This window comes from Thermobia domestica, chromosome 5 (assembly GCF_964235325.1).
Source record: "Thermobia domestica chromosome 5, izTheDome1.hap1.1, whole genome shotgun sequence".
Classification (NCBI taxonomy): domain Eukaryota; kingdom Metazoa; phylum Arthropoda; class Insecta; order Zygentoma; family Lepismatidae; genus Thermobia; species Thermobia domestica.
The window spans coordinates 139,051,965-139,066,481 of record NC_137458.1 but is presented as its reverse complement, the minus strand read 5'-3'; the positions used below and the strand labels follow the sequence as shown (position 1 = coordinate 139,066,481).

General features: G+C 35.1%; 1 protein-coding gene across 1 annotated transcript in view; it reads left to right on the top strand.

Annotated features, from left to right (window-relative positions):
- The first annotated feature begins 1,639 nt into the window (after positions 1–1,639).
- Positions 1,640–14,517, top strand: part of kek2 (leucine-rich repeat, immunoglobulin-like domain-containing kekkon 2 protein) — a 939,728-nt gene continuing 926,850 nt past the window's right edge. Inside the window, exon 1 of the mRNA XM_081759132.1 lies at positions 1,640–2,567. The gene's annotated coding sequence lies outside the window, so the exon portion shown is untranslated. The remainder of the gene's footprint in view (positions 2,568–14,517) is intronic.

The following is a 14,517-nucleotide window of genomic DNA, read 5'->3' as shown; positions in this document are numbered from 1 at the left end:
GGTGGCAGAAAAGAGAAGAATGGGGCGAAGGAGAATACAATTAATGGATGATATTAAAACAGAAAGATCATACGCGAAGACGAAAAGGTTAGCGGAGGACCGTGGAGCATGGAAGCTTTTCAGTTGCGGCAAGTGACCTGCCAATAATACCAGAATATTTATAATGATGATAATGAACAGAGTCTTCCAAAAGTCCTGCAAAAAAGTATAAAGCTGTAACTTTGAAAGTATTACTTGCAATTTTGTATTTTGTTTGTAATGTTTAGTGGAAATGTTAAAAATTTGTTAAAATAAAAAATAACTGCAAATAACGTGACAAAGATGGAGTCTACTCAAGAGAAAGCGCAGTGTGTGGCGTGGTTTTGTGAGTTAAAATCTAGTGTTTTGGTGCGAAGAAAATTCCGACAAAAATATCAGAAACAACCACCTGCGGGTTCAAGCATCAAGAGGTGGTATGATAAGTTCCTAGCTACCGGAGGTGTCTTGGACTTTACTCGTAGCGGAAGGCCAACAACCAGTGTTGATGTGATTCAGTCCGTGCAGGAAAGCGTGTTGCGAAGTCCAAAGAAATCGTTGAAAAGCAGATTTCACGCTTTGTGACTACTGGCTTTGGTGACATGTGAAGACAGAAGTTTACAAGCAAAAACCTAAAGATGTTCAGGACCTCCGGAAGAAGATACGTGATGTGATTGGGAGTATTACTGATGAAGCACGTCGAAATGCTATTCTTGGATTTCCGAAAAGACTTCAGCAATGTTTGGATGTAAATGGTACTCAGCTGGAGGTTTGGCGTTGAAAAAATGCTTGGAAACAAAATTTCATACTTTCTTACAAGTCCACTAAAAGTTTTGTACAAATACAATAAATGGTTACAAAGTTACAGCTTTTTACTTTTTTGCAGAACTTGTGGAAGACCCTGTATATATGTGTTTCTTCGTTATTGGTGAGCGTAGTGTGAATGTGGCATGTACGAGGATAGCACTGATAAGACAACCAGTCAGAGATCGGATGATAGAAAGTTGGAAGATACCAATATCACTACAACTAAAGACAACGGTAGTTTGTAATTTGTTTGAAAAAAAGTTTTAAAATTATTTCCCCTGCTTCTGTTTTACATAAGTACACAATGAATACTGTACTATTGAATAATGTAATGTTTGTCACCACATGAGAAGATAGACATTTTCTAGTATGTAGAATATATAGATATCTTTTAAGATCATTCTCTTTTATAAATCAGGGTTATGCTAATTAAATCCAGTAAAACAGACGTTCATGTTTATTGCAAAGGACTGTTTAACTTCAGTAAATCAGGAAGCAGAAAAAGAAAAAAATCAGTATTTCTTTCATTTATAGATACCTAATGTTACTCATAAGCATTTGGAATTTTACAAGCTAATGGCATACTATTTTTAGCTTCCGCTGAACCATTTAAGACATTCTTTCTACATTTTTTTTTTTTTCAGGAAGCATTCTGTGTATTGGCTATGCTAGGATGTGTGGGTGACAGAGAGAAAGAAGAAAGAGAGATCCCATTCCGTTCCCATCTCTCCTTTTTGACTGATTCTGGATGTATTTTTCACTCTTCGGCTATACTCGGATGCGATCGACTCAATTCGTTCTGAGTCGTGATCGGGATTCCTCACTTCGCCGTAGCTTTGCGCGGGAGAGGGATCGTTGCAGCGACCGAGAGCTGCCGATCCAGTGCTGCAGCGCCAAGCAAGAAATGTTCCCTTGTCCTTCGGGTCATTCAGTAAAATAGGGTCTGGAAGATTTTTTTCAAATTTAGAGGGGAGAAAAATGGGTCAAACGACCCTCCCTTGAATAACTTGAAATATCAGTGATTTTTTTTTCTTTTATCCTTAAAATATTATGAGTACTAACATGTAAACATTTTATACGCCCTGTGTCATTGGAACTAAGTGTTGAGGGATTAAATCTATTATTCCCAACTGTAATTGAGACGTTATTCATGACCATTTGGAGTTTTAAACTCCCAATTCGCGTGACTATTTCTCGTGTACGGATGGAGAAACGCTAAGTCGCTGTTCGTACGAGTAGTGTGTTAAATTTTTGATAAGTGAATCAACAGTGTAATTGCCCTTTTATAAAAAGAAGCGTCCTGTGTGAAATATAAATTCAGTTTCTTTTAAAAATACTTTCAAAGCGGAACGACAAGTGTGTATACTGAATCTTGTTGAAACATATAAAGAAAATCAAATATTACGTGTTGACAAAAAGAAAAAGTAGTGACCAGTATTATAAAAATATTTAATATATATATATATGGTGTTTCTTTATTGGTTTTACATCGATCTTTTTATAAATAGTGTGATATTTCTCACTATATATAATACGAACGCGTATTGTGGCGATTTCGTGAGAGTCTATAGTGGGTGAGAAACTAGTTTAATCAGTGACCGAATAAATAAATAAATAAATAAATTTAAAAGAATAACAAGTGTGTGAAAACTTGCACCTGAGTGCTTAAAATTTTTATGACGGTTCGAATTGGAATTCTTTTGTAGACAGAGAGGAAGACAATTTCTCGCTTGCGATCTTCTAAGGCAAGTATTAAAATGTCATAAAATTTTCTTACATACTAAAGATATGTTTCTTTTTCTGAAAATAAGGAAATTTAAATATTATTTTATGTCCTCCTGTTATTGGCACTATTTTTTTAATGAATTTATTAGCAAGTTCAGTGTTCCTGTCCATTTCGTAGTTACATCACATATGAGATGCCCTGAAGAAGAAAGTACGAACCAATTTCGATATTTAAGTTAAATAATATACATGAAGTCCATAATGCATTATTGATAAATCAGTTTCGCGAGTTTGAACCCTTACTACTTTCAAACATTGTGCGTTCTCTCTTATTTTATAATTCCATAACGAAACTAAATGATACTTCAATGTCCCAAGAAGCGAAAGATGAACGCAAATCATATTGTTAGTGATAAATGTCGGGACAATATATGGCTGTGGCGTTATCTGTTATAAACACATATGATCTGGGATCGAACCTACACTAGAGGTACGCACTTTACTACTGAGCCTTTAAGGTACGATAGCATTTATTTCATTTCATGTCAACACACCCCACTTAATGAATTTTGAAAGTGAGCTCCTTCGTGGTTAAGCGGTTAGCATACTCGCCTTTGGCGTGAGAGATTTGACTTTGATTCCCGGCTTGAGCTCATATGGTTCGGATCCCACGGTAAGGTGTAAGTCCACGTCTTATATAGCCTCGATGCTAAACGAGACGCTAAACTGAAAATGAAATCAACTTAACCTTCAAAGTATAAACTCGTTGTATAAATATGTACTATAAATATAAAACTCACTTGCCAAGGTTAAAAACATACTGCTTCTGATTAACTGTAATCTTTCTCATCTATGTATGTAGAGCAACGCTAGAGGTATCGTTCCATTATCAGGAATTATGATTTTATGAATATCTTAGAAAACCACTCTCGCACATGTCTTTACCGCATTATATAGGATGTCATAATGATACTTGCAACAAAACTTTTTTTAACAAATTTTTCGCAGGATTATTATTCCTCTATCAAGAATCATTAGCAATCAGTTATAAATACATCAAGGAAATCATTTTGTGTGTTGTCAGGTATCTAGACTTGTATGTAGAAAACTAAATAATTTATTGATGCCAACCGAGAACCTAACTTATAAGCTCAGGACCATACTCCCAACTCCACACTCCATACTCCATACTCCAAGCTAGGCTATACTCGAACTTATAGTTTTTGTTTAACAACAAAATAGCAAATTTCCGTTTACAATGTAAATACTTCTTTTAAAATTGAAACTTCAAAAGAATGAATAAATATGATACAAAACGTTATTCTTTTTACAATATTAACTCTGTAAGTTGTTGATAGCACTACTTAGATTCACTTAGCTCTTAGTCTTCTAAAAGTATGATCTTAGATTCGCACATTTCCACTAGAAATTGAGTCGGGTAATCTACTACTGTACTTTCTGATATTAATGTTTGTGGTGTCGCCTTTAGCATGCAAGTGTTCTTTTATATATATATATATATATATATATATATATATATATATATATATATATATATATATATATATATATATAAGAAAGTTGATTGGCTAGGGATTAAAGTCTCTTTCAGCACAGAGGGTACACGATTATGAGACACGGAACTAAAATTTGAGATGAAATCCGAATCACTGTACTGACCCCGCGTAGCGTACTCGCTTACGCTTTCGCTTTGGTGCAAACTGCCTGGTTTCAATTCCCGGTGCGGGCACTCGGTCGAAATGGTATAATAACTTTTTTAGGACAGCCATCCGGACTGAAGATTCTTTTTGGGTTTTCCCCATTTACACCAGGAAAATATTGGAATGGTAGCTAATATAATAGTCCCAGGCTCCTTCTTTTCCGATTCCTTTCTTCATCTTCAATTCCACGGGCAGTGTGATCGCCGAGGGATGACATTTCTCATATGTGTGACAGGCGAAGATGGCCATAGAAGCCAAAAGCCCAAAATCTAATACCTAATCTGAATCATTGTAAAGCGTTTAAATATTAAGGATTTCCCAGAGGGAGTCAAATTTGGGTCCCGTGCACCAAGTGCGTGTGTGCTAGCAACTAAATCAGTGTGGAGAGTTAAAGGTAAAGAAATAGTAATGTGTGTCCGAACTATGTGATCTCCAGTATAGAAATCAAAGATGAGAATCGACTTCTATTTGATGTTGCTGGGTTTCCGAGTTTGATTTTTGATGGAAGGCATATACGAATCCTGTACTAACCTGTGCGCTCACATTTCACAAAGGTTGTACTAAAATGTGTTTCATCCATACATTTTATCCTAAACTGTGTCATACTATGCGTAAATAAGAATACGTTATTCAGTTGGTGAATATATGACAAAGTCATAGAATATTTTGACTAGAAATCACATATTTCAGTTTTACGTCCCATGACGATGACGACAATGAATGAAATGGTGGAATGAAGAAAGTGGAAGAAATTGAAAGAATCCCGAGAAAACCGACGCACATGGTGTTTGGTCAACACAAAGCTCACTTGATTCACGCTGGGATCGGTGATTTATCCCACGCCTCAGAGGCGAATGTTCTGACACTGAAATACCGCGGGCCCCCATAGAATGTTGTATTTGTTCATTATAGCTTCGAAATAGTCACAGTATTAATAAAATAAAACAGACCAAAGCACCAAATACTGTATACATTAATAATACTTGTGTAATAGTTACAGCAATGTAACATCTCCTTCTTTAGACACGTTATCTTAGAAATATTTCACAGTATTACTAAAATAATGCTATAATGAACAAGATATAAGTTGAAATATATCCGATTCTAAAAATGAATGTGGACAAATGGAAGGACAGAACAAGGAAGGAGATATCTAAGAAACAGCAGATAATATTTTCAAGAAAGTGTTTAGAGGTAAAAAGGAAAAACATGCCGGTATCTGATGAAAACGACGTTACAGTGCCGAAACTGTCTCACAGATATTATTAATATATATTTGGTGCTTTCGTATTACTAATACTGAGAATATTATGTTTGAATATATAAAATATTGTATGTATATAACGTTATGCCATTTCAGAATATGATTAGAGGAATACATTTCACTAGTATATTGAAACAAATGTTCAAATGTTGTTCGAGATTGATTGAACGGAATTTAATGTTCCCTCATAGCATCGGGGCTATATAAGAAGGGACCCGTGCTTTTATTATTTAAAAGAGGTATTTCATCCGGAAATCGATCCCTTGGTCTCATGCTGGGAAACCACTCCAATTAGCCATTTTCTCGCCAAAGCGTACGTTCTTTAGATTGTTTCTAGGAGTTGGACATAAAACGATAACTGTTATTTATTTGAAATAAGGATTTATATAAATTACCATACTTGATATTGGCTTGGATATCTATTTCTCTTCTTGGGAGTGAAAAAGTATGTTCCGATTGCCGTTTAACAAGTACTACTTTGTTATCATATTGAAATTGTACTGCCGTAAAAATGATTTTGTGGAGTTTACGAATGTTTAGTTTAGTCCTTACATGAATGAGGAATAAAGAAAGTAATCAAAGATTGGATTTGTTAAATTTAAATTTGAAATATTACTGTTTTTTTTTTTTTTTTTGTCTGATTGGTTGTGCTTCGTACGGGTTTTAAAAATGAGACAAGGTCACTGAAATAAATTTTACTATAATTTAACTAAGCAAATGACATGCAACGCAGTAGGATGTACAAGTAAAATTAATACAAAATTCGTCTGTATAACTATTTACCTTCATATATGTATATAGTACGAAGCTAAATAATAATTATATCTTGAGCCTCTGTCAGCATTTAACACATAACAGACCACTAACCCTATTTTTCTGTAAGAACGTTTCTTATTCGTGTGTATAGGAGGCATAGGTTAGGACATTTTCACTTAATGTTAGGATTTTAGTTATGCTTCAAGCCATAGGAACTTACGGTAGGCAACCGTACCTGACCTCTTTTCTCCCAGTGACTTCATTTGACTATCTGTTCTTTCATGTTTTACATAATTCTATCACCCAGCCTTCGTTATACTACAAGAATTAACTAGAGGATATAAACATAGATATTTCACTTAATCCCAAACTTAATGTAATGGTTCATTTAATGTAAACCGAAATATATCAACTAATTCGTTATTTGTCTATTACATTTTAGAATGTATCGTTCTAATTATAGTTTCATATTAGGTGTTGGTCATTTTGGGTTCGGTTATTGCTTGTCTCATTCCTAATCTCTTCAAGAGTGGGTATTTTTGAATAGCTCTTAATCCAAGCAATATTATTTTCATCTTTTACTAAATTACAATTCTGCGATATAGTATAAATAAAAGACAAATCAGAGGGATGGTAAGCTAATTATTTCATGAGCTACTTTGAAACTACCAGCACGAGTTTACTATATAACGTTGAAAAGAAAGGAAATCAGAACCTTATTAATCTCGTTTTATATCCTGATTTTAATGAAAGATTTCTATCCATGTTAGACGGAATAATTATTTGGAAGCAGTATTAACTAGAAACACCCAGAAAATCAACGTTTAAAAATATATCAATCTAGTTTCGTAATTACGCAGATTCCATGAATTACTAATTACTGGGTGAAACATTCTACAGCTTCACCCTTTTCTGCGTTTCTGTACAGCTTTTCACGTTCTCATATTTCAATATTGATTAATTAATGTAATAAAAGTTTCATTTTTCCCCAGCATGTTTACTTTTATGGATTCGAACACCACTTCCATACAATGTTACCTAAGAGTTAAAGAGATAGCATTACGTAAGCATGTCTGCAGATTGAATAACAAAATTTGCCTCGGAAATGTAAATCTAATTTTATTTTGTTGTGTATATATATACACACATATGTTATTAAATTAGAGTTACTATTTGTTTGTTGGTTTGTTTTGCAACTTGTAATACATTACATGATTTAATTTGTGATATTCAATAGGTTTTACTATTTTTTTTATATGTAAACAGTGATTATGTTTCGTTGCCTGTGTAGCGTAGTTACTAATACTCTCGTTTCGGGTGCGAGTGGTCCCGAATTCGATTACCAGTGGGACACTCGGTCGAAAAAATGTAAAAAGTTTTTTTAGGGCACCCACCCTGAATGAGGTTTTCCTAAGTTTTTTTTATTCACACCAGGCAAATGCCAGAGGGGTACCTAACTTATAGGTCCCAAGCTGCTTCCTTCCTTCCCCTTCCCCAATCCTTTCTTCCTTCCCTATCCCCGGATAGTGTACTCGCCGAGGGACGTCATCCTTCAAACGTGACGGGCTAAATGGCCCAGAAATATAAATCCTAATTCCCTAATTATGTTTCTTAAATTTACTTTCCCGTACCTTATTAAACAGTCAGGTTTCTTACGGACTGTTTTGAACTGGATTTAAAAGAAGCCGAGGACTTATGGCTTTTGATACGGCTTATGATCTCATTTCGTCAACTGCATACTAGTTTTAGAACACGGGACCACCAGGTGTTGGATTTTGTATGGGAACATATTCATTTCACAACAAATACCATGCTAATTATGAGAAATATTGAACTTTTGCACTTTTTTTTCGGAAAACGCGAAGTTCTTTTGTATTGCATTAATTTAAAAGGCAAAACTGAAATGAAGTCTTTGATGTCTTACACTTACGGAGACCTAACTTGTATGGATAAGGAGGCTATTGTCCTCCCATTTAAGCTCAGTTTCCCGAGGGAAGCCCAATTCAAGATAAAACTATCAAACTCTTTTATTTGATATTTTCCATCAAACTTTTTATATAATACGATATGAACATGGATGTATAAATGAAGTATGAAATAGGTTCGCCACATTAAAAAAATGTTGTCTGAGACCATTTCAGTGAACAGTGTTTATTATTACGGCACCCAGAAATAATACATATTTCTTAAGATCTTAAGCTGTGTCAAGTATGATCTTGCTAATTAAACTTGAGATTAGGATTAGAAATTAGATTTCTGGGCTCTCTGCATCAATGTCCATGTTAGCCCGTCACATGTGAGGGATGACGTCCCTCGGCGATCACAGTTTTCGGGAAAAGGGAAGGAATAAAGGATTGGGGAAGGAAGGAAATGGGCTGGAACCTGCATCTTAGGTACCATCCCGACATTTGCCTGGTGTGAATAAAGAAAATCCAGGAAAACCTCACTGCGGATGGTTGGCCTGAGAAAGCTTTTACACTTCCTCGAACGAGTGTCCAGACCGGGAATCGAACCCGAGACCGCTCGCACCAAAGATGAGAGAGTTAGCGATAGCGACTACGCAACGCGGGGCCACAATTTAACTTGAGAGACATATTAAGGGTCTAACATAACATTTCCAAAATTACTCCAAATAATTTAAGGTGGTGGTGCTGTTCCATCATCTGAGCAAAATACATTTCCGTAAAATAAATCATAAGCGTAATCAGGACTCCGTTTCAGTGAAAACGCCAACTGCAATCCTTGAAAGTAATACAAATGTTTATGAAGATTTGGTATTTTAGGGGAGACCGAATTTCATATTTCATAGGTTTTTTAGGGGACCTAACTTCATGTTTTTCTATTTGATCCAAATATTAATAATTGCCCCTCAGGAAAAGGTCCAAGTTATGGCGCTGCATAGTTATGGCCTTTATTCTAGTAAACAACAAAAATGGTAGTGAAAATTAATTATTTAGGAAGAATTGGTGGATTAAAAGTGTGAGAGAAAACAGGAAAAATCCCAAAGAAAGACACAGATACAATGTTGTCTAGCAAAAACTCAAATGGTCTGGGAATAGGCTAAACCAGGGACCTCTCGTACCAGTGGTAAACTCTCTACCACATTTTTTAATATAAAAATGTTGAACAACCTTACCTACTTCAAGTTCTATTTAATGTTTCCTCATACTTTGAATTTCTACTAGACTCGACAGGGAATCGAACACTGAAACATCGAGGACAATAAATGCCTACAATCTTCAATGGGATTTGAACCCAAGATGTTTCGTCCATCGATGATCAGCCTAATGTTTCAGACCACTCGATTATACTATACCACACCGGCTAACACTGAGTCACGTTTGCCCGTAATAAAAAAAAAATAGTTATAACGGTTATAATTTGTTTTAAACTTAGAACGACAACGTTGTGTATTATATATTTTCCTTCGTAATCAGGGCAGCAGTGCTCGAGCATTTTTGTAGAAGAAGAAAGAAATATTATAGGTAATATCTGTAGTTGGTAGATATATTTCTGTTTGAACGTTGCTGTAGTGATTAAAGACGGTTGTCAAAGAGATGTGTTATAGAAGTTAAGAGAATTTCCTGATATTTAAATGTCCAATTTTGAACTGTTATATAAAATAGTATTATGAGTAAAACATTCTGTTGATTTAATTCGCAAAACCTTGAGGCCAGATAGATAGCATATTATACGTTCAACTAGGATATACGTAGTAAACACATGGATTCTCAGGGAAGTTATGTCTGACTTTCTACGTACTATACACCGAAGGGTACTACTATTTAACTCAATACTTGTCTCTAAGCTCCTTATTCGCTAAGCGGTTAGCGTATGCCTCTTTGCCGTGGGAGACTCGGGTTCGATTCCGGGCGAAAGCTCATGTGGTTCGGATTCCACGTTAATCAGTAGGTCCCGTCTCATATAGTCTCGCTGCTGAAGAGGACGTTAAACTCAAAATCAACTCCTTAACTTAATACTTGCCTCAATTGGATTACTACAATTAATAATTAATACAGTTTCTATGCAACCACCATAAATCGAACATGAAATGCATGGTTCATATTCGGTTTACGGTGGTTGCATAGAAACTGTGTTAATTAATATTTAATTCATTCACTTACGAACGGCTATGTATTTGTGTGTTTGGGTATATTTAGCGGAGTTGATGTGGTCCATAAGGTGCCTCAGGTTCATTTCCCGGTTGAAACACGATTTTTTCCCCTTATTTTACACTTGTTCCAATCCAGCTTGAGGATTTACCTAGCTTCCATGAGCTGGGTATTTAAGGAAATCTGAGGGATAAGAGAAGTACATGGACTGGAGTACGGTGCAAAGTATAACAAGTCCTATATATGGCGAAGTTTTCCTTGTAGTATTGACTCTTGCCCCTCTCCCCAGCTTTTTGCACCTTTTATGAACTGTTCAACAGGGTCATTCTTTACAATATTTGTGTATGTTAACACATAAGCTGCACGATTTTGTTTGTATCAAAAGTCTTTAATTAGTTGAAAAAGTCATTTATTTTGAAATATTTTGAACTTTTATCAAACTTTAATCAAGATAAAAAAATATGCTCTTTTTTTCTTTCTATTAACACGTACACGTTTTGTTCTTGTTCTACTTTCGAGCGACGAAATCAAAATCTTTCACTTTAACGTCCAACGGTTATATCCTTTTGGTTAAGATAGATGAATAATTAAGGCATAAGAATGATGATGGAAGAATGTGTAGAATGAGAATTTGGGAGGAAGTGGCAGCACCCTATGAAATCCCACAAACAGAATGTTATCCACCAGAAACTTACTTGACCGAAAATCGAACTAGAGACCCCACGCACCAGAGATAAGCTCTCTACCATTAAGTCAGAGGGAAGAAAACATGGTGATCGTAAAAAAGAAAGCTGAATTCGATCTTTCAACATATTTACACGTTTCAAGGCCCATAGGTACCAAAAAAATGGGTGGGGGGACATCTGTCCGTCGGTTAGTACGTTCGTCCTGATATATGTACTCGCCAAGGGCGCCCATGTTGTGGTTTCCAAGGGGGGCAGGCAAGTATAAGCGATATTTCAAATGTAGTCTCAAATTTTGCGGTAACTATTCTAAAATATCTATCGGGTTTTCGATCTTCCGAAGCACAATTTCCTCTAAAGAGGAAGCGAGCTCCCCACCTTGCCCCCCTCCCTGATGGGTGACCTTGGTATTCGCCTATAGACCATACTGTTCAATCTATCTCAATAAAATTTTAAACTTAATATTTTAATGTAATTCTTCGATGGGTTTTTCGATTTTTTTCCTACCCCAAAGGTAAGAGTAGTTTGCTGAAGAGTAAAAATATAAAGTCAATTTTTCAATAGTGTGGTATAAGTAATTACAATGGATAATTTTACGAGTAGTGATTCATTGTTGAGGTTATTTTTTGGGGGGCAATTTTCTCAAGAAACAATTCCGGAGATTTTGTCTGTGTTAGAAATAAATATTTCATTGGCAACTCGACAATATAGCATAACTCATTTGTTCTGTAAATCTACGGCGGGTATTTTCTTCTTGGGGATGAATTTGTTTTGGACGATGTTTTCAAAAACGGCTCAAGTGCCTTTGGTGATATTTCATAAATATTTCATTCACAACCTGATAATGTAACATTACTCATTTGTCCTAAAATAAAATCAATAAGAATACTTTATTCTTAGAGTAAGCTTTTCGGAACATTTTTTTTTTTTAAAGACAGGTGATGTAGATCATATTTCATAAATAAGTATATAATATTATATTCCCAAAATCATCAAACGATGAAAAGTTTAAAATTATTAAACACTAATATACATCGTGATTTCTCCTTGTAAAAATTCTATCAAGATTAACAATACGATACAACCACGAAAACAAACACGTCCTACGCAAACAGATTTTTCAGTGGCATCAAAACATAAAAACCTTCAAAGTGATAATATCAAGCTTATTCAAGGTGATGGTGTCCAAAACATATTAGTTAAAATCTTTAAGGTGTCTATTTTAAATTGAAAAAAAACATATTATGGCTCCCCCAGAGGAATCTCTCTCGTGTGGTTCTTAGTGTCTGTGTTCCTCTTTTCACACATATAAGGCACTTTTTTGCTTTGTTAACTCCATTGTGGTCATTTCATTTCTCACATTCTCTTGTCATGCCCATGACTCGCAGTCAGGCTTCTTTCATTCCCTTAAACACACCTCAAGCTCAAAATTCAAACAATATGGCAGGTATCTCTTCCATCATTCCCGATATATACAGTGCGTCCAAGGAACAACGCGCGGATTTATTTTTACAAAAACGGATTTTTCAGTGGCATCAAAACATAAAAACCTTCAAAGTGATAATATCAAGCTTATTCAAGGTGATGGTGTCCAAAACATATTAGTTAAAATCTTCAAGGTGTCTATTTTAAATTGAAAAAAACATATTTTCCAGAATAAACAGTGCCTTGTTAAAACTAAAACAGTTTTTAGTAATACTATAAAACCAGGCATTTTTAAAAATTATCATCATTCGACCTACACCTGCTAAGAGTGTGGTATGGTACAATTATTCTGCGTCCAGAGGAACCACCCAGGACTGACAGCGGTGATGGAAGGCCTGTGTTTGTGAGTATGAGCTTTGCGCTGATGAACTTTTGCATGACATAAATGTCGTGAAGGAAGGACTACAAGACATTATAAACACACGAGAATATCAGGGATTTCTCCTTGATAGACCCCTACCAGTGTACTACTTATATTTCACATCATGATTTTGTAAATATTGTTTGTACCTATATCGTTTACATTTATGGTGACGGTTTTAATAAATACCACAAATATATGACACTTGTCATTTTATTAAAATTCTAACTACTTAACGTGACAGTTTATTGTTGCTACATTCAGTAACATAATTAGTATCATATTATTAGTAACATATTAAACATATTAATAACGATGTGTAAATTATTTTTTACTGAAAATTCACAAGCAGTAGTTTAATCTTGATGATGTTTCTTTTCAGACTACTTTGTCAAAAACGAATCGGGCTATTTTGGTCATATTTCGTAAATAAATATTTCATTATTGTTCCTGTAATACTTTGTTCTTACCAGTACTATAATATTTTCATTATTGTTCATGAAATTACTTCCCTGAAAATATCCACAAAGGGTAGTTTACTACTGGGTCTTTATTCAATTTTGTAAAAAACGGACACTCATGTAATTTTGTTGTTATTTTATACACAATATATCATTGACTATCCTCATACATGACGTATTCCATTACTTACGGAAAAGCTTACACGAAGTACTTTATTATTGGGGATGATTTTTGTTTGGGTAAAGTTTTCCGGAAATGCTTTGCAATTTGATTTGTTTTTGGAAAGAAAATTTTTCATTGGTACTATATGATTTATTTGAACGAATTGGAGAGAGAAAGTTTTAGTGCGGTAGCCAATATCCTTTATTTATTTCAAAATTTTGTTGGTTTATCTAATGGAGTACGGTAATTAAGAACTTCAGTTTTGAAGAAAGCCTTTATATATTTGCTTTGTCTGTTTGTGTGTCCGTTCGTCCAGAAGAATAAAACTTCAAAAACTCCTTGATGGATCACAATCAATTTTGGCCAGACCTGGAAGAATAGGAATCAACCAGTTCCGGTTTTAACATTGATCGCTGTAGAGAGAGAGAAAAAAAAACAGTAATAGATAGCGAGAAGTAGTTTCCTGTAAGCTATTAAACATTCCAAGAGGACGTTTAATCTCCATCCTTAGCTCTCTACTGGGGGCCACGGTGGCTCAGTGGTAGAGCATTCACCTCTGCTGCATGCGGTCTCTGGTTCAATCCCCGGTCAAGTAAGTTTCTGGTGGACAAAATCATGTTATAGTATTCTCTCGGGGTACTCTCCTTTCACATTCTCATTCTATCGATTCTTCCATCATTTTTCACTTGCTATAATCATCCATCTTCCTTAGCCTAAATGGAGCAACCATGGGACGTTAAAACGGAAGATTTTATATAACTTCAATTCAATTATTTACTAAAACCGGAAGTGATCTACTACATCTTCCGGCTTCAATGTTAATCTACATAGAGCATAAACGATAACAAATAACATGAAATACTTCTTTTTTTAGAATTTTAATAATTCGGGATGGTATTGAAACAAGACGAGACTTTATACATCTCGGGCTCATCTCGATCGACAAATAGTGGTCTCACAGTCT